The following is a 19463-nucleotide window of genomic DNA, read 5'->3' on the forward strand; positions in this document are numbered from 1 at the left end:
AAGCATCCTGGCCCTGTGTCCTAGAAGGGCCCCAGCCATGCGAAAGCATCCTGGCCAAGTGTCCTTGAAAGGGTCACGGCCCTGCGACAGCCTCCTGGCTCTGCGTCCTAGAAAGGGTCCTGGCCCTGCGAAAGCATCCTGGCCCTGTGTCCAAGGATGGGTCCCGGCCCTGCAAAAGCATCCTGGCCCTGTGCCCTAGAAAGGGTCCCGGCCCTGTGAAAGGGTCCCGGCCCTGTGAAAGCATCCTGGCCCTGTGTCCAAGGAGGGGTCCCGGCCCTGCGGAAGCATCCTGGCCCTGTGTCCAAGGAATCTTCCCGGCCCTGTGAATGCATCCTGGCCCTGTCTCCAAGGAAGTGTCCCGACCCTGCAGAAGCATCCTGGCCCTGTGTCCAAGTTAGGGTCCCGGCCCTGCGAAAGCATCCTGGCCCTGTGTCCTAGAAACGGTCCCGGCCCAGTGAAAGGTTCCTGGTCCTGTGTCCAAGGAGGGGAACTGGCCCTGCGGAAGCATCCAGGCCCTGTGTCCAAGGAAAGCTCCCGGCCCTGCGGAAGCATCCTGGCCATGTGTCCCAGAAAAGGTCGCGGCCCTGCAAAAGCATCCTGGCCCTGTGTCCCAGAAAGGGTCCCAGCCCTGTGAAAGCATCTTGGCCCTGTGTCCCAGAAAGTGTCACAGCCCTGTGAAAGCATCCTGGCCCTGTGTCCTAGAAAGTGTCCCAGCCCTGCGAAAGCATCCTGGCCCTGTGGCCTAGAAAGACTCACGGCCCTGCGAAAGCATCCGGGCCCTGTCCTAGAAAGGGTCCTGGCCCTGCGAAAGCATCCTGTCCCTATGTCCAAGGAAGGGGCCCGGCCCTACGGATGCATCCGGGCCCTGTGTCCTAGTAAGGGTTCCGGCCATGCGAAAGCATCCTGGCCCTGTGTCCAAGATTGGTTCTGGCCCTACAAAAGCATCCTGGCCCTGTGTCCAAGGAAGGGGCCCCGCCCTGCGAAAGCATCAGTGCCCTGTGTCCTAGTAAGGGTCCCGGCCATGCGAAAGCATCCTGGCCAAGTGTCCTAGAAAGGGTCACGGCCCTCTGAAAGCATCCTGGTCCTGTGTCCAAGGAAGGGGCCCTGCCCTACGGATGCATCCGGGCCCTGTGTCCTAGTAAGGGTTCCGGCCATGCGAAAGCATCCTGGCCCTGTGTCCAAGGAAGGAGCCCCGCCCTGCGAAAGCATCCGGGCCCTGTGTCCTAGTAAGGGTCCCGGCCATGCGAAAGCATCCTGGCCAAGTGTCCTTGAAAGGGTCACGGCCCTCTGAAAGCATCCTGGTCCTGTGTCCAAGGAAGGGTCCCGGCCCTGTGAAAGCATCCTGGCCCTGTCCAAGTATGGGTCTCGGCCCTGCGAAAGCATCCTGGCGCTGTGTCCTAGAACGGGTCCCGGCCCTGCGAAAGCATCCTGGCCCTGTGTCCTAGAAAGACTCACGGCCCTGCGAAAGCATCCGGGCCCTGTCCTAGAAAGGCTCATGGCCCTGCGAAAGCATCCTGTCCCTGTGTCCTAGAAAGGATCCTGGCCCTGCGAAAGCATCCTGGCCGTGTCCTAGAAAGGGTCACGGCCCTGCGAAAGCATCCTGGCCCTGTGTCCAAGGATGGGTCCCAGCCCTACAAAAGCATCCTGGCCCTGTGTCCAAGGAAGGGTCCCCGTCCTGCGAAAGCATCCGGGCCCTGTGTCCTAGAAAGGGTCCCGGCCATGCGAAAGCATCCTGGCCAAGTGTCCTAGAAAGGGTCACGGCCCTCTGAAAGCATCCTGGCCCTGAGTCCAAGTAAGGGTCCCCGTCCTGCGAAAGCATCGGGGCCCTGTGTCCTAGAGAGGGTCCCGGTCATGCGAAAGCATCCTGGCCAAGTGTCCTAGAAAGGGTCACGGCCCAGCGGTAGCCTCCTGGATCTGCGTCCTAGAAAGTGTCCTGGCCCTGCGAAAGCATCCTGGCCCTGTGTCCTAGAAAGGGTCACGGCCCTGCGAAAGCATCCTGGCCTTGTGTGCAAGGATGGGTCCCGGCCCTGCAAAAGCATCCTGGCCCTGTGCCCTAGAAAGGGTCCCGGCTCTGTGAAAGCATCCTGGCCCTGTGTCCAAGGAAGAGTCCCGGCCCTGCGAAAGCATCCTGGCCCTGTGTCCCAGAAAGTGTCCCAGCCCTGTGAAAGCATTCTGGCCCTGTGTCCAAGGAAGGGTCCCGGCCCTGCGAAAGCATCCTGGCCCTGTGTCCTAGAAAGGGTCCCGGCCCTACGGATGCATCCTGGCCATGTGTCCTATAAAGGGTCCCAGCCCTGTGAAAGCATCCTGGCCCTGTGTCCAAGGAAGGGTCCCGGCCCTGCAGAATCATCCTGGCCCTGTGTCGAAAGAAGGGTCCCGGCCCTGTGAATGCATCCTGGCCCTGTGTCATCGAAACGGTCCCGGCACTGTGAAAGATTCATGGCCATGTGTCCAAGGAGGGGACCCGGCCCTGCGGAAGCATCCAGGCGCTGTGTCCAAGGAAAGGTCCCGGCCCTGTGGAAGCATCCTGGCCATGTGTCCCAGAAAATGTCCCGGCCCTGCAAAAGCATCCTAGCACTATCCTAGAAAGGGTCCCGGCCCTGCAAAAGCACTCTGGCCCTGTGTCCAAGTAAGGGGCCCGGCCCTGCGGATGCATCCTGGCCATGTGTCCTAGAGAGGGTCCCGACCCTGCGGAAGCATCCCTGCCCTGGCCTAGAAAGGGTCCCAGCCCTGTGAAAGCATCCTGGCCCTGTGTCCCAGAAAGGGTCCCAGCCCTGTGAAAGCATCCTGGTCCTGTGTCCTACAAAGGGTCCCAGCCCTGTGAAAGCATCCTGGCCCTGTCCTAGAAAGAGTCATGGCCCTGCGAAAGCATCCGGGCACTGTCCTAGAAAGGGTCATGGCCCTGCGAAGGCATCCTGGCCCTGTGTCCAAGGAAGGGGCCCGGACCTGCGGATGCATCCTAGCCCTGTCCTAGAAAGGGGCACGGCCCTGTGAAAGCATACTGGCCCTGTGTCCAAGGAAGGGTCCCGGCCCTGCAGAAGCATCCTGGCCCTGTGTCCACAGAAGGGTCCCGGCCCTGTGAAAAGCATCCTGGCCCTGTGTCCTAGAAAGTGTCCCGGCCCTGCGAAAGCATCCTGGCCCCGTGTCATAGAAACGGTCCCGGCCCTGTGAAAGGTTCCTGGCCCAGTGTCCAAGGAGGGGACCCGGCCCTGAGGAAGCATCCAGGCCCTGTCCTAGAAAGAGTCCCAGCCTTGCGAAAGCATACTGGTCCTGTCCTAGAAAGGGTCACGGCTCTGCGAAAGCATCCTGGCCCTGTGTCCAAGGAAGGGTCCCGGCCCTGTGAAAGCCTCCTGGCCCTGTGTCCAAGGAAGGGGCCCGGCCCTGCGGATGCATCCTGGCCATGTGTCCTAGAGAGAGTCCCGGCCCTGCGAAAGCATCCGGGCCCTGTCCTATCAAGGGTCATGGCCCTGCGAAAGCATCCTGTCCCTGTGTCTAAGGAAGGGGCCCGGCCCTGCGGATGCATCTTGGTCATGTGTCCTGGAAAGGGTCCCGGCCCTGTGAAAACATCCAGGCCCTGTGTCCAAGGAAGGGTCCCGGCCCTGTGAAAGGTTCCTGGCGCTGTGTCCAAGGAGGGGACCCGGCCCTGCGGAAGTATCCAGGCCCTGTGTCCAAGGAAAGCTCCCGGCCCTGCGGAAGCATCCTGGCCATGTGTCCCAGAAAAGGTCCCTGCCCTGCAAAAGCATCCTGGCCCTGTGTCCTAGAAAAGGTCATGGCCCTGCGAAAGCCTCCTGGCCCTGTGTCCTAGAAAAGGTCACGGGTCTGCAAAAGCATCCTGGCCCTGGGTCCCAGAAAAGGTCCCAGCCCTGTGAAAGCATCCTGGCACTGTGACCTAGAACGGGTCGCAGCCCTGCAAAAACATTCTGGTCCTGTGTCCGAGGAAGGGTCCCGTCCCTGTGAAAGCATCCTGTAACTGTCCTAGAAAGGGTCACGGCCCTGCGAACACCTGAATGCAGTACTTTCTATTCAATGCATTTTGTGTTAAGGCTGTGTACCTAAATACTCAGGGTGAATTGGAACTGTATTGATATTGCATGTAGAGTGCTCAGTCACATGGAATACTGAAATGGAAGCTGAATTCGGGAACCTACCTCATAATGTTCAGAGTGGAACAGCCAAGGACTTTGTTTACATCTGTAAACGCTAATGTTCCACAGTGTACAAAAGATGAAGCTACTGAAAGTACCTTCTGGAGCTTTGGTAGTGCACTCATAAAATTGCTTTCAGACCACTGCAATTCATATAGGAAGCAGAATAATAAGGCTTACAGCAAGTTCGCACATAGCAGTTTTCAGCAAAATTGAACTGTACACTCCAATGACCTGAATGCAGTACTTTTTATTCAATGCATTTTTTGTTAAGCATGTGTGCATAAATACTCAAGGTTAATTAAAACTGTATAGATATTGCATGTAGAGTGCTCAGTACCATGGAATACTCAAATCCAAGCTGAATTCGGGAACCTACCTCATAAAGTTTAGAGTGAAACAACCAGTGACTTGCTTTAGTTCAGTAAACGCGATAGATCCACTGTGTAAGAAAGGTGATTGCATTGAAAGTATCTTCTGGAGCTTTGGTAGTACACTCATCAAATTGGTGGCAGACTACTCTAAATCATATGGTGAGTAACGTAATAAGGTTTACATCTAGTTATCACTTAGTAGTTTTCAGCAAAGTTGAACTGTACACTCCATTGAGCTGAAAGCATTACTTTCTAATCATTGCATTTTGTGTGAAGGCTGTGTACATAACTACTGTCTGATTTGGAACTGTATAGATATTGCATGTAGAGTGCTCAGTACCATGGAATACTCAATTCCAATCTGAATTCGGGAACCTACCTCATAAAGTTTAGAGTGAAACAACCAGTGACTTGCTTTAGTTCAGTCAGCGCGATAGATCCACTGTGTAAGAAAGGTGATTCAACTGAAAGTAACTTCTGGAGCTTTGGTAGTACTCTCATAAATTTGGTGGCAGACTACTCTAAATCATATGGTGAGTAGAATAGTAAGGTTTATGTAGTTAGCACTTAGTAGTTTTCATTAAAATTCAACTGTACACTCCAATGACCTGAATGCAGTACATTCTATTCAATGCATTCTGTTAAGGCTGTGTACATAAATACTCAGGGTGAATTGGAACTGTATAGATATTGCATGTAGAGTGCTCAGTCCCATGGAATACTCAAATCCAAGCTGAATTCGGGAACCTACCTCAAAGTTTAGAGTGAAACAACCAGTGACTTGCTTTAGTTCACTAAACGCTATAGATCCACTGTATAAGAAATGTGATTCTACTGGAAGTAACTTATGGAGATTTGGTAGTACACCCATAAAATTGGTGGCAGACTACTCTAAATCATATGGTGAGTAACGTAACTACGTTTACATCTAGTTATCACTAAGTAGTTTTCAGCAAAATTGAACTGTACACTCCAATGACCTGAATGCAGTACTTTGTATTCAATGCATTTTGTGTTAAGGTTGTGTGCATAAATACTCAAGGTTAATTAAAACTGTATAGATATTGCATGTAGAGTGCTCAGTACCATGGAATACTCAAATCCAAGCTGAATTCGGGAACCTACCTCATAAAGGTTAGAGTGAAACAACCAGTGACTTGCTTTAGTTCAGTAAGCACGATAGATCCACTGTGTAAGAAAGGTGATTCTACTGAAAGTAACTTCTGGCGCTTTGCTAGTGCACTCATAAAATTGCTTTCAGACTACTGTAATTCATATAGGAAGCAGAATAATAAGGTTTACAGCAAGTTCGCACATAGCAGTTTTCAGCAAAATTGAACTGTGCACTCCAATGACCTGAAAGCAGTACTTTCTATTCAAATCTTTTTGGTTTAAGGCTGTGTACATAAATACTCAGGGTGAATTGGAACTGTATAGATATAGCATGTAGAGTGCTCAGTCCCATGGAATACTCAAATCCAAGCTGAATTCGGGAACCTACCTCAAAGTTTAGAGTGAAACAACCAGTGACTTGCTTTAGTTCACTAAACGCTATAGATCCACTGTGTAAGAAATGTGATTCTACTGGAAGTAACTTATGGAGATTTGGTAGTACACCCATAAAATTGGTGGCAGACTACTCTAAATCATATGGTGAGTAACGTAACTACGTTTACATCTAGTTATCACTAAGTAGTTTTCAGCAAAATTGAACTGTACACTCCAATGACCTGAATGCAGTACTTTGTATTCAATGCATTTTGTGTTAAGGTTGTGTGCATAAATATTCAAGGTTAATTAAAACTGTATAGATATTGCATGTAGAGTGCTCAGTACCATGGAATACTCAAATCCAAGTTGAATTCGGGAACCTACCTCATAAAGGTTAGAGTGAAACAACCAGTGACTTGCTTTAGTTCAGTAAGCACGATAGATCCACTGTGTAAGAAAGGTGATTCTACTGAAAGTAACTTCTGGCGCTTTGCTAGTGCACTCATAAAATTGCTTTCAGACTACTGTAATTCATATAGGAAGCAGAATAATAAGGTTTACAGCAAGTTCGCACATAGCAGTTTTCAGCAAAATTGAACTGTGCACTCCAATGACCTGAAAGCAGTACTTTCTATTCAAATCTTTTTGGTTTAAGGCTGTGTACATAAATACTCAGGGTGAATTGGAACTGTATAGATATAGCATGTAGAGTGCTCAGTCCCATGGAATGCTCAAATCCAAGTTGGATTCCGGAACCTACCTCATAAAGTTTAGAGTGAAACAATTAGTGCCTTGCTTTAGTTCAGTAAACGCGATAGATCCACTGTGTAAGAAATGTAATTCTACTGAAATTAACTTATGGAGCTTTGGTAGTACACCCATAAAATTGGTGGCAGACTACTCTAAATCATACGGTGAGTAACGTAATAAGGTTTACATCTAGTTATCACTTAGTAGTTTTCAGCAAAGTTGAACTGTACACTCCATTGTACTGAATGCATCACTTTGTATTCAATGCATTTGATGTTAAGGCTGTGTACATAAATTCACAGGGGGAATTGGAACTGTATAGATATTGCATGTAGACTATTGCATGTAAACCTTATTACATCACTCACCATATTATTTAGAGTAGTCTGCCACCAGCTTTATGAGTGTACTACCAAAGCTCCAGAAGTTACTTTCAGAAACATCATCCTTTCTATACTGTGGAACATTAGCGTTTACAGAACTAAACAAAGTCCTTGGCTGTTCCACTCTGAACATAATGAGGTAGGTTCATGAATTCAGCTTGCATTCATTATTCCATAGCACTGAGTTGTCTAAGTGCAATATCTATACAGTTCCAAATCAGACTGAGTGGTTATGTACACAGTCTTAAGACAAAATGCATTCAGTAGAAAGTAATGCTTTCAGCTCAATGTACAGTTCAGTACAGTTCAATTTTGCTGAAAACTACTGTGCTAACTAGATGTAAACCTTATTACATCACTCACCATATTATTTAGAATAGTCTGCCACCAGCTTTATGAGTGTACTACCAAAGCTCCAGAAGTTACTTTCAGAAGCATCATCCTTTCTATAATGTGGAACATTAGCGTTTCCAGAACTAAACCAAGTCATTGGCTGTTAAACTCTGAACGTCATGAGGTAGGTTCCTGAATTCAGTTTGCATTTCAGTATTCCATGGGACTGAGTACTCTACATGCAATATCTATACAGTTCCAATTCCCCCTGCAGAAGTTATGTACACAGCCTTAACATAAAATGCATTGAATAGAAAGTACTGCATTCAGCGGAATGCTGTGTATAGTTCAATTTTGCTGAAAACTACCATGTGCTAACTTGATGTAAACCTTATTATTCTACTTCGTATATATGATTTAGAGTAGGCTGCCATCAATTATATGAGAGCACAACCAAAGATCCAGAAGTTACTTTCAGTGGCATCATCTTTTGTACACTGTGGAACATTAGCGTTTACAGGTCTAAACAAACTCCTTGGCTGTTCCACTCTGAACATTATGAGGTAGGTTCCTGAATTCAGTTTGCATTTCAGTATTCCATGGCACTGAGTACTCTACATGCAATATCTATACAGTTCCAAATAACCTTCAGCAGTTATGTACAGTGTTAAGACAAAATGCATTGAATAGAAAGTGATGCTTTCAGTACAATGGAGTGTACAGTTCAATTTTACTGAAAACTAATGTGCTAACTAGCTGTAAACTTTATTATTTTACTCAGCATATGATTTAGGGTACTCGCCCACCAACTTTATGTGTGTACTACCAAAGCTCCAGAAGTTACTTTCTGTAACATCATCCTTTATACACTGTGGAACATTGGCCTTTACAGAACTAAACCAAGTCATTGGCTGTTAAACTCTGAATGTCATGAGGTAGGTTTCAGAATTCAGCTTGGATATGAGTATTCCATGGGACTGAGTACTCTACATGCAATATCTATGCAGTTCCAAATCAGACTGCGTAGTTATGTTCACAGACTTAACACAAAAAGCATTGATTAGAAAGTAATGCTTTCAGCTCAATGGAGTGTACAGTTCAATTTTGCTGAAAACTAGAAGCGCTAAGTAGATGTAAATTTTATTATTTTACTCACGATATGATTTAGAGTAGTCTGCCACCAATTTTATGAGTGTACTACCAAAGCTCCATAAGTGACTTACAGTAGAATCACCTTTCTTACACAGTGGAACCATAGCGGTTACTGAACTAAAGCAAGTCACTGGTTGTTCCACTCTGAACATTATGAGGTATGTTCCTGAATTCAGCTTGCATTTCAGTATTCCATGGCACTGAGTACTCTACATGCAATATCTACACAGTTCCAAATAACCTTCAGCAGTTATGTACACAGTGTTAACACAAAATGCATTGAATAGAAAGTGATGCTTTCAGTACCATGGAGTGTACAGTTCAATTTTACTGAAAACTAATGTGCTAACTAGATGTAAACTTTATTATTTTACTCAGCATATGATTTAGAGTAGTCGCCCACCAACTTTATGTGTGTACTACCAAAGCTCCAGAAGTGACTTTCAGTAGAATCACATTTCTTACACAGTGGAACTATAGCGGTTACTGAACTAAAGCAAGTCACTGGTTGTTGCACTCTGAACGTTATGAGGTAGGTTCCCGAATTCAGCTTGGATTTGAGTATTCCATGGGACTGAGCACTCTACATGCAATATCAATACAGTTCCAATTCCCCCTGAGTATTTATGTACACACCCTTAACATAAAGTGCATTGAATAGAAAGTACTGCATTCAGCTGAATGCAGTGTATCGTTCAATTTTGCTGAAAACTACCATGTGATAACTTGATGTAAACCCTATTATTCTGCTTCCTATATGATTTGGAGTAGTCTGCCACTAGTTTTATGAGTGCACTACCAAGGTTCCAGAAGGTCCTTTCAGTAGCAACATCTTTTGTACGCTGTGGAACATTAGCGTTTACAGATCTAAACAAAGTCCTTGGCTGTTCCACTCTGAACATTATGAGGTAGGTTCCTGAATTCAGTTTGCATTTCTCTATTCCATGGCCCCGATTTCTCAACATGCAATATCCACAGTTCCAAATCACCGTCAGCAGTTATGTACACAGCGTTAACACAAAATGCATTGAATAGAAAGTGATGCATTCAGAACAATGGACTGTACCTTTCAATTTTACTGAAAACTAATAAGTGCTAACTAGATGTAAACTTTATTATTTTACTCAGCATATGATTTAGAGTAGAGTGCCACCAGCTTTATGTGTGTACTACCAATGCTCCAGAAGTTACTTTCAGAAACATCATCCTTTCTACACTGTGGAACATGAGTGTTTACAGAACTAAACCAAGTCATTGGCTGTTAAACTCTGAACGTCATGAGGTAGGTTCCTGAATTCAGTTTGCATTTCAGTATTCCATGGCACTGAGTACACTACATGCAATATCTATACTGTTCCAATTCCCCCTGAGTATTTATGTACACAGCCTTAACACAAAATACTTCGAATAGAAAGTACTGCTTTGAGCTCAATGCAGTGTACAGTTCAATTTTGCTGAAAACTACTATGTGCTAACGATGTAAACCTTATTATTCTGCTTCCTATATGATTTAGAGTAGTCTGCCAGCAATTTTATGAATGCACTACCAAAGCTCCAGAAAGGTACTTTCAGTAGCATCATCTTTTGTACACTGTGGAAAATTAGTGTTTACAGATCTAAACAAAGTCCTTGGCTGTTCCACTCTGAACATTATGAGGTAGGTTCCTGAATTCAGCTTGGATTTGAGTATTCCATGGGACTGAGTACTCTACATGCAATATCTATACTGTTCCAATTCGCCCTGCCTATTGATGTAGACAATAGACAATAGGTGCAGAAGTAGACCATTTGGCCCCTCGAGTCTGCACCGCCATTCTGAGATCATGGCTGATCATTCACTATGAATACCCAGTCCCTGCCTTGTCCCCATATCCCTTGATTCCCCTATCCATCAGATATCTATCTAGCTCCTTCTTGAAAGCATCCAGAGAATTGGCCTCCACCATCTTCCGAGGTAGTGTATTCCACACCTGCACAACTCTCTGTGAGAAGAAGCTCTTCCTCAACTCTGTTTTAAATAACTGACCTCTTATTCTCAATCCATGCCCTCTGGTACTGGACTCTCCCAACATCTGGAACATATTTCCTGCCTCAATCCTATCAAATCCTTTAATTATCTTAAACATTTTAATCAGATCCCCTCTCAATCTCCTCAATTCCAGCGTGTACAAGCCCAATCTCTCCAATCTCTCTGCGTAAGACAGCCCTGCCATCCCAGGAATCAACCTAGTGAATCTACGCTGCACTTCCTCAACTGCCAGAATGTCCTTCCTTAAACCTGGAGACCAAAACTGTACACAATATTCCAGGTGTGGTCTCACCAGGGCCTTGTACAAATGCAAAAGGACATCCTTGCTCTTGTATTCAATTCCCCTTGTAATAAAGGCCAACATTCCATTAGCCCTCTTCACTGCCTGTTGCACTTGCTCATTCACCTTCATTGACTGGTGAACTAGGACTCCTAGGTCTCTTTGCATTTCTCCCTTACCTAACTCGACACCGTTCAGACAATACTCTGCCCTCTTGTTCCTGCTTCCAAAGTGGATAAATTCACATTGAATGACATCTGCCAAGTATCTGCCCACTCACCCAGCCTATCCAAGTCTCCCTGCATTCTCCTAACGTCCTCTTCGCATGTCACACTGCCACCCAGTTTAGTATCGTTAGCAAGTTGCTGATATAGTTTTCAATGCCCTCATCTAAATCATTGACATAAATCGTAAAGAGCTGTGGTCCCAATACAGAGCCCAGTTCTACCCCACCAGTCACCTCCAGCCAGTCCGAGAAACACCCATTCATTCATTGTTGCACTCTGAACGTTATGAGGTAGGCTCCCGAATTCAGCTTGGATTTGAATATTCCATGGGACTGAGCACTCTTCATGCAATATCAATACAATTCCAATTCACCCTGAGTATTTATGTACACAGCCTTAACACAAAATGCATTGAATAGAAAATACTGCATTCAGCTGAAAGCAGTGTACAATGCAATTTTCCTGAAAACTACTATGTGTTAACTTGATGTAAACCTTATTATTCTGCTTCCTGTATGATTTAGAGTAGTCTGCCACCAATTTTATGAGTTCACTACCAAAGGTCCAGAAGTTACTTTCAGTGGCATCATCTTTTGTACACTGTGGAACATTAGCGTTTACAGATCTAAAAGTCCTTGGCTGTTGCACTCTGAACATTATGAGGTAGGTTCCTGAATTCAGCTTGCATTTCAGTATTCCATGGCACCGAGTACTCTGCATGCAATATCTATGCAGTTCCAAATCAGACTGAGTAGTTATGTACACAGCCTTAAAACAAAAAGCATTGATTAGAAAGTAATGCTTTCAGCTCAAATGAGTGTACAGTTCAATTTTGCTGAAAAGTACTAAGTGATATCTAAATGTAAACATTATTAATTTACTCACCATCTGATTTAGAGTAGTCTGCGACCAATTTTATGAGTGTACTATCAAAGCTCCAGAAGTTACTTTCAGTAGAATCACCTTTCTTACAGTGGAACTAGAGCGTTTACTGAACTAAAGCAAGTCACTGTTTCTTGCACTCAAAACCTTATGAGGTAGGTTCCCGAATTCAGCTTGGATTTGAGTATTCCATGGGACTGAGCACTCTCCATGCAATATCTATACAGTTCCAATTCACCCTGAGTATTTATGTACAGAGCTTTAACACAAAATGCATTGAATAGAAAGTATTGCATTCAGTTCAATGGAGTGTACAGCTCAATTTGGCTGAAAACTACTATGTGCTAACTTGATGTATACCTTATTAATCTGCTTCCTATATGAATTAGAGTAGTCTGCCAGCAATTTTACGAGTGCGCTACCAAAGCTGCAGAAGGTACTTTCAGTAGCATCATCTTTTGTACACTGTGGAACATTAGCGTTTACAGATCTAAACAAAGTCCTTGGCTGTTCCACTCTGAACATTATGAGGTAGGTTCCTGAATTCAGCTTGCATTTCAGTATTCCCAGGCACTGTGTCCTCTACATACAATATCTATACAGTTCCAAATCAGACTGAGTAGTTACGTACACAGCCTTAACACAAAATGCATTGATTAGAAAGTATTGCTTTCAGCTCAATGGAGTGTACAGTTCAATTTTGCTGAAAACTACTAAGTGCTAACTTGATGAAAACCTTATTATTTTACTCAACATCTGATTTAGAGTAGTCTGCCAACAATTTTATGAGTGTATTACCAAAGCTCCAGAAGTTACTTTCAGTAGAATCACCTTTCTTACAAGATGGAAATATAGCATTTACTGAACTAAATCAAGTCACCGGTTGTTGCACTCTAAACGTTATGAGGTAGGTTCCCGAATTTAGCTTTGAGTTGAGTATTTTATAGGAGTGAGCACTCTATATGCAATATCAATACAGTTCCAATTCACCCTGAGTATTTATGTACACAGCCTTAACACAAAATGCATTGATTAGAAAGTACTGCAATCAGCTCAATGCAGTGTACAGTTCAATTTGGCAGAAAACTACTATGTGCTAACTTGATGTAAACCTTATTATTCTGATTCCTCTATGATTTAGAGTAGTCTGCCGCCAATTTCACGAGTGCACTCTCAAAGGTCCACAAGTTCCTTTCAGTGGCATCATCTTTTGTACACTGTGGAACATTAGCGTTTACAGATCTAAAGAAAGTCCTTGGCTGTTCCACTCTGAACATTATGAGGTAGGTTCCTGAATTCAGATTGCATTTCACTATTCCATGGCACTGAGAACACTACATGCAATATCTATACAGTTCGAAATCAACTTCAACAGTTATGTACACAGCGTCAACACAAAATGCATTGAGTAGAAAGTGATGCATTCACACAATGTAGTGTGCAGTTGAATTTAATTGAAAACCAATAAGTGCTAACTGGAAGTAAACTTTATTATTTTACTCAGCCTGTTATTTAGAGTAGTCTGCCACCAACTTTATGAGTGTACTACCAAAGCTCCAGAAGTTGCTTTCAGTAACATCATCCTTTATGCACTGTGGAACATTAGCCTTTACAGAACTAAACCAAGTCATTGGCTGTTACACAATGAACGTCATGAAGTAGGTTCCAGAATTCAGGTTGGATTTGAGTATTCCATGGGACTGAGTACTCTACTTGCAATATCTATACAGTTCCAATTCCCCCTGAGTATTTATGTACACAGCCTTAACACAAAATGCATTGAATAGAAAGTACTGCATTCATCTGAATTCTCAGAGGGAAATGGAACTGTATAGATATTGCATGAAGAGTACTCAGTCACATAGAATACTCAAATCCAAGCTGAATTCTGGAACCTACCTCATGACGTTCTGAGTGTAACAGCCAATGACTTGGTTTAGGTCTGTCAAGGCCAATGTTCCACAGTGTATAAAGGATGATGTTACTGAAAGTAAATTCTGGAGGTTTGGTAGTACACTCATAAATTTGGTGGCAGACTACTCTACATCATATGGTGAGTAAAATAATGTTTACATCTAGTTGGCACATAGTATTTTTCAGCAAAATTGATCTGTACACTCCATTGAGCTGAAAGCATTACTTTCTAATCAATGCATTTTGTGTTAAGGCTGTGTGCATGACTACTCAGTCTGATTTGGAACTGTATAGATATTGTATGTAGAGTACACAGTGCCATGGAATACTGAAATGTAAGCTGAATTCAGGAAGCTCCCTCATAATGTTCAGATTGTAACAGCCAACAACTTTGTTTAGATCTGTAAAAGCTGATGTTCCACAGTGTACAAAAGATGATGCCACTGAAAGTAACTTCTGGACCTTTGGTAGTGAACTCATATAATTGCTGGCAGACTAGTCTAAATCATATAGGAAGCAGAATAATAAGGTTTACATCAAGTTAGCATATAGGGTTCAGCAAAATTGAAATATACACTGCATTCAGTAGAAGGCAGTACTTTCTATTCAATGCATCTTATTTTAAGGCTGTGTAAATAAATTCTCAGGGGGAATTGGAACTGTATAGATATTGCATGTAGAGTACTCAGTGCCATGGAATACTCAAATCCAAGCTGAATTCAGAAACCTACCTCATAATGTTCAGAGTGGAACAGCCAAGGAGTTTGTTTAGATCTGTAAAAGCTAATGTTCCACAGTGTACAAAAGATGATGCTACTGAAAGTACCTTCGGGAGCTTTGGTAGTGCACTCATAAAATTGCTGGCAGACTAATCTAAATCATATAGGAAGCAGATTAATAAGGTTTATATCAAGTTAGCACATAGTAGATTTCAGCAAAATTGAACTGTACACTCCATGACCTGAATGCAGTACTTTCTAGTCAATGCATTTTGTGTTAAGGCTGTGTGCATAAATACTCACGATTAATTAAAACTATATAGATATTGCATGTAGAGTGCTCAGTACCATGGAATACTCAAACCCAAGCTGAATTCAGGAACCTACCTCATAAAGTTTAGAGTGAAACAACCAGTGACTTGCTTTAGTTCAGTAAGCGCGATAGATCCACTGTGTAAAAAGCTGATTCTACTGAAAGTAACTTCTGGAGCTTTGGTAGTACACTCATAAAGTTGGTGGCAGACTACTCTAAATCATATGGTGAGTAAAGTAATAAGGTATACATCTAGTTAGCACTTAGTAGTTTTCAGCAAAATTGAACTGTACACTCCATTGAGCTGAAAGCATTACTTTCTAATCAATGCATTTTGTGTTAAGGCTGTGTACATAACTACTCAGTCTGATTTGGAACTGTATGGATATGGCATGTAGAGTACTGAGTGCCATGGAGTACTGAATTGCAAGCTGAATTCAGGAACCTACCTCATAATGTTCAGAGTGGAACAGCCAAGGACATTGTTTAGATCTGTAAACGCTAATGTTCCACAGTGTACAAAAGATGATGCCACTGAAAGTAACTTCTGGAGCTTAGCTAGTGCACTCATATAATTGGTGGCAGACTACTCTAAATCATATAGGAATCAGAATAATAAGTTTTACATCAAGTTAGCACATAGTAGTTTTCAGCAAAATTGAACTGCACCCTGCATTCAGAAAAATGCAGTACTTTCTATTCAAAGCATTTTGTTTTAAGGCTGTGTACATAAATATTCAGGGTGAATTGGAACTGTATGGATAGTGCATGTAGAGTGCTCAGTCCCATGGAATACTCAAATACAAGCTGAATTCGTGAACCTACCTCATAAAGTTTAGAGTGAAACAATCAGCGACTTGCTTTAGTTCAGTAAACGCTATACATCCACTGTGTAAAAAGCTGATTCTACTGAAAGTAACTTCTGGAGCTTTGCTAGTAAACTCATAAAATTGGTGGCAGACTACTCTAAATCATATGGTGAGTACAATAATAAAGTTTACAACTAGTTAGCAATTCTAGTTTTCAGCAAAATTGAACTGTACACTCCACTGAGCTGAAAGCACTACTTTCTAATCAATGCATTTTGTGAGAGGTCTGTGTACATAACTACTCAGTCTGATTTGGAACTGCATTGATAAAGCATGTAGAGTACTCAGTGCCCTGGAATACTGAAATGCAAACTGAATTCAGAAACCTACCTCATAATGTTCAGAGTGGAACAGCCAAGGACTTTGTTTAGATCTGTAAATGCTAATGTTCCACATTGTACAAAAGATGATGCCACTGAAAGTAACTTCTGGAGCTTAGCTAGTGCACTCATATAATTGCTGGCAGACTACTCTAAATCATATAGGAATCAGAATAATAAGTTTTACATCAAGTTAGCACATAGTAGTTTTCAGCAAAATTGAACTGCACCCTGCATTCAGAAAAATGCAGTAATTTATATTCAATGCATTTTGTGTTAATGCTGTGTACATAAATACTCAGGGGTAATTAAAACTGTATAGATATTGCATGTAGAGTACTCAGACCCATGGAATACTCAAATCCAACCTGAATTCTCTAACCTACCTCATGACGTTCAGAGTGTAAAAACCAATGACTTGGTTTAGTTCTGTAAACGCTAATGTTTCACAGTGTAGAAAGAATGATGTTTCTGAAAGTAACTTCTGGAGCTTTGGTAGTTTACTCATAAAGCTGGTGGCAGACTATTCTAAATCATATAGGAAGCAGATTAATAAGGTCTATATCAAGTTAGCACATAGTAGATTTTAGCAAAATTGAGCTGTACAATCCATTGAACTGAATGCAGTACTTTCTATTCAATGCATTTTGTGTTACGGCTGTGTACATAAATACTCAGGGTGAATTGGAACTGTATGGATAGTGCATGTAGAGGGCTCAGTCCCATGGAATACTCAAATCCAAGCTGAATTCAGGAACCTACCTCATAAAGTTTAGAGTGCAACAAACAGTGACTTGCTTTAGTTCAGTAAACGCTATACATCCACTGTGTAAAAAGCTGATTCTACTGAAAGTAACTTCTGGAGCTTTGGTAGTGCACTCATGAAATTGGTGGCGGACTACTCTAAGTCATATAGGTATCAGATTAATAGGTTTACATCAGGTTATCAAATAGTAGTTTTCAGCAAAATTGAACTACACACTGCATTCAGCTGAATGCAGTACTTTCTAGTCAAAGCATTTTGTTTTAATGCTGTGTACATAAATACTCAGGGGGAATTGGAAGTGTATAGATATTGCATGTAGAGTACTCAGTCCCATGGAATACTCAAATCCAAACTGAATTCTGGAACCTACCTCATGATGTTCAGAGTGTAACAGCCAATTACTTCGTTTAGTTCTGTAAACGCTAATGTTCCACAGTGTAGAAAGGATGATGTTACTGAAAGTAACTTCTGGAGCTTTGGTAGTACACTCATAAAGTTGGTGGCCGACTACTCTAAATCATATGCTGAGTAAAATAATAAAGTTTACATCAAGTTAGCACATTAGTTTTCAGTAAAATTGAACTGTACACTCCATTGTACTGAATCCATCACTTTCTATTCAATGCACTTTGTGTTGACGCTGTGTACATAACTGCTGAAGGTGATTTGGAACTGTATAGATATTGCATGTAGAGCACTCAGTGCCATGGAATAGTGAAATGCAAGCTGAATTCAGGAACCTACCTCATAATGTTCAGAGTGGAACAGCCAAGGACTTTGTTTAGATCTGTAAACGCTAATGTTCCACAGTGTACAAAAGATGATGCTACTGAAAGTACCTTCTGGAGCTTCAGTAGTGCACTCATAAAATTGCTGGCAGACTACTCTAAATCATATAGGAAGCAGATTGATACAGTTTACATCAAGTTAGCACATAGTAGTTTTCAGCAAAATTGATCTGTACACTCCATTGAACTGAAAGCAGTACTTTCTATTCAATGCATTTTGTGTTAAGGCTGTGTACATAAATACTCAGGGTGAATTGGAATTGTATAGATATTGCCTGTAGACTGCTCAGTCCCATGGAATACTCATATCCAACCTGAATTCTGGAACCTACCTCATGATGTTCAGAGTGTAACAGCCAATGACTTGGTTTAGTTTTGTAAACGCTAATGTTCCACAGTGTATAAAGGATGATATTACTGAAAGTAACTTCTGGAGCTTTGGTAGTACACTCATAAAGTTGGTGGCCGACTGCTCTAAATCATATGCTGAGTAAAATAATAAAGTTTACATCTAGTTAGCACATTAGTTTTCAGTAAAATTGAACTGTACACTCCATTGTACTGAATGCATCACTTTCTATTCAATGCACTTTGTGTTAATGCTGTGTACATAACTGCTGAAGGTGATTTGGAACTGTATAACCATATAACCATATAACAATCACAGCATGGAAACAGGCCATCTTGGCCCTCCTAGTCCGTGCCGAACCCTTAATCTCACCTAGTCCCACCTACCCGCACTCAGCCCATAACCCTCCACTTCTTTCCTGTCCATATACCTATCCAATTTTACCTTAAATGACACAACTGAACTGGCCTCTACTACTTCTACAGGAAGCTCATTCCACACAGCTATCACTCTTTGAGTAAAGAAATACCCCCTCGTGTTTCCCTTAAACTTCTGCCCCGTTTTGCAATTTTCCAAACCTGTGGAACCATGTCGGAATCTATTGATTCTTAAAGGATCATTGCTAAAGCCTCTACAATCTCTTCAGCTGCCTTTTAGAACCTTGGTGTGTTGTCCATCGGGTCCAGGTGACTGAACTACATTCAAATCTTTCAGTTTTCCTAGTAATAGCAACTGTACTCACTTCTGCCCCGACACTCTCAAACGTCTGACATACTGCTGGTGTCTTCCACAGTGAAGACTGATGCAAAATACTTGTTCAGTTCATCAGCCATTTCCTTGTCACCTGAAACTATCTCTCCAGCATGATTTCCCAATGGTCCAATATTTACTCTCACCTCTCTTATTCTTTTTATATCTGATAAAACTTCTGGTAACATTTTTGATATTATTAGATAACCTACCTTCATATTTCAACTTTTCCTCTCATGTTTTTAAGCGTATGTCTGCTCCATTACACCCTCTTTTGCTTTTGACTAACCCTGTGTCATCCTGCCTTTGGAGTACTTCCTCTTCTTTGGGATGCATCTATCCTGCACCTGTCCTAGAATACACTTCAAATAAACTTCAGCCATTTCCTCTCTCATGCCTCTGTAATTCCCTTTACTGCAGTGTAGTACCAATACAACTGACATTAGCTTCTCCCTCTCAAATTGCAAGGTGAATTCTGTCATTTTATGATCACTGTTTCCTAAGAGTTCTATTACCTTAAGCTCCCTAATCATATACTCAGACTCCAGAATTTCTGATCCCCTAGTGAGCTCAAACACAAGCTGCTTCAGAAAACCACCTCAGAGGCATTCCACAAATTCTCTCAGCATCAA

Source organism: Hypanus sabinus, chromosome 13, assembly GCF_030144855.1.
Source record: "Hypanus sabinus isolate sHypSab1 chromosome 13, sHypSab1.hap1, whole genome shotgun sequence".
In the NCBI taxonomy this organism is placed as follows: Eukaryota; Metazoa; Chordata; class Chondrichthyes; order Myliobatiformes; family Dasyatidae; genus Hypanus; species Hypanus sabinus.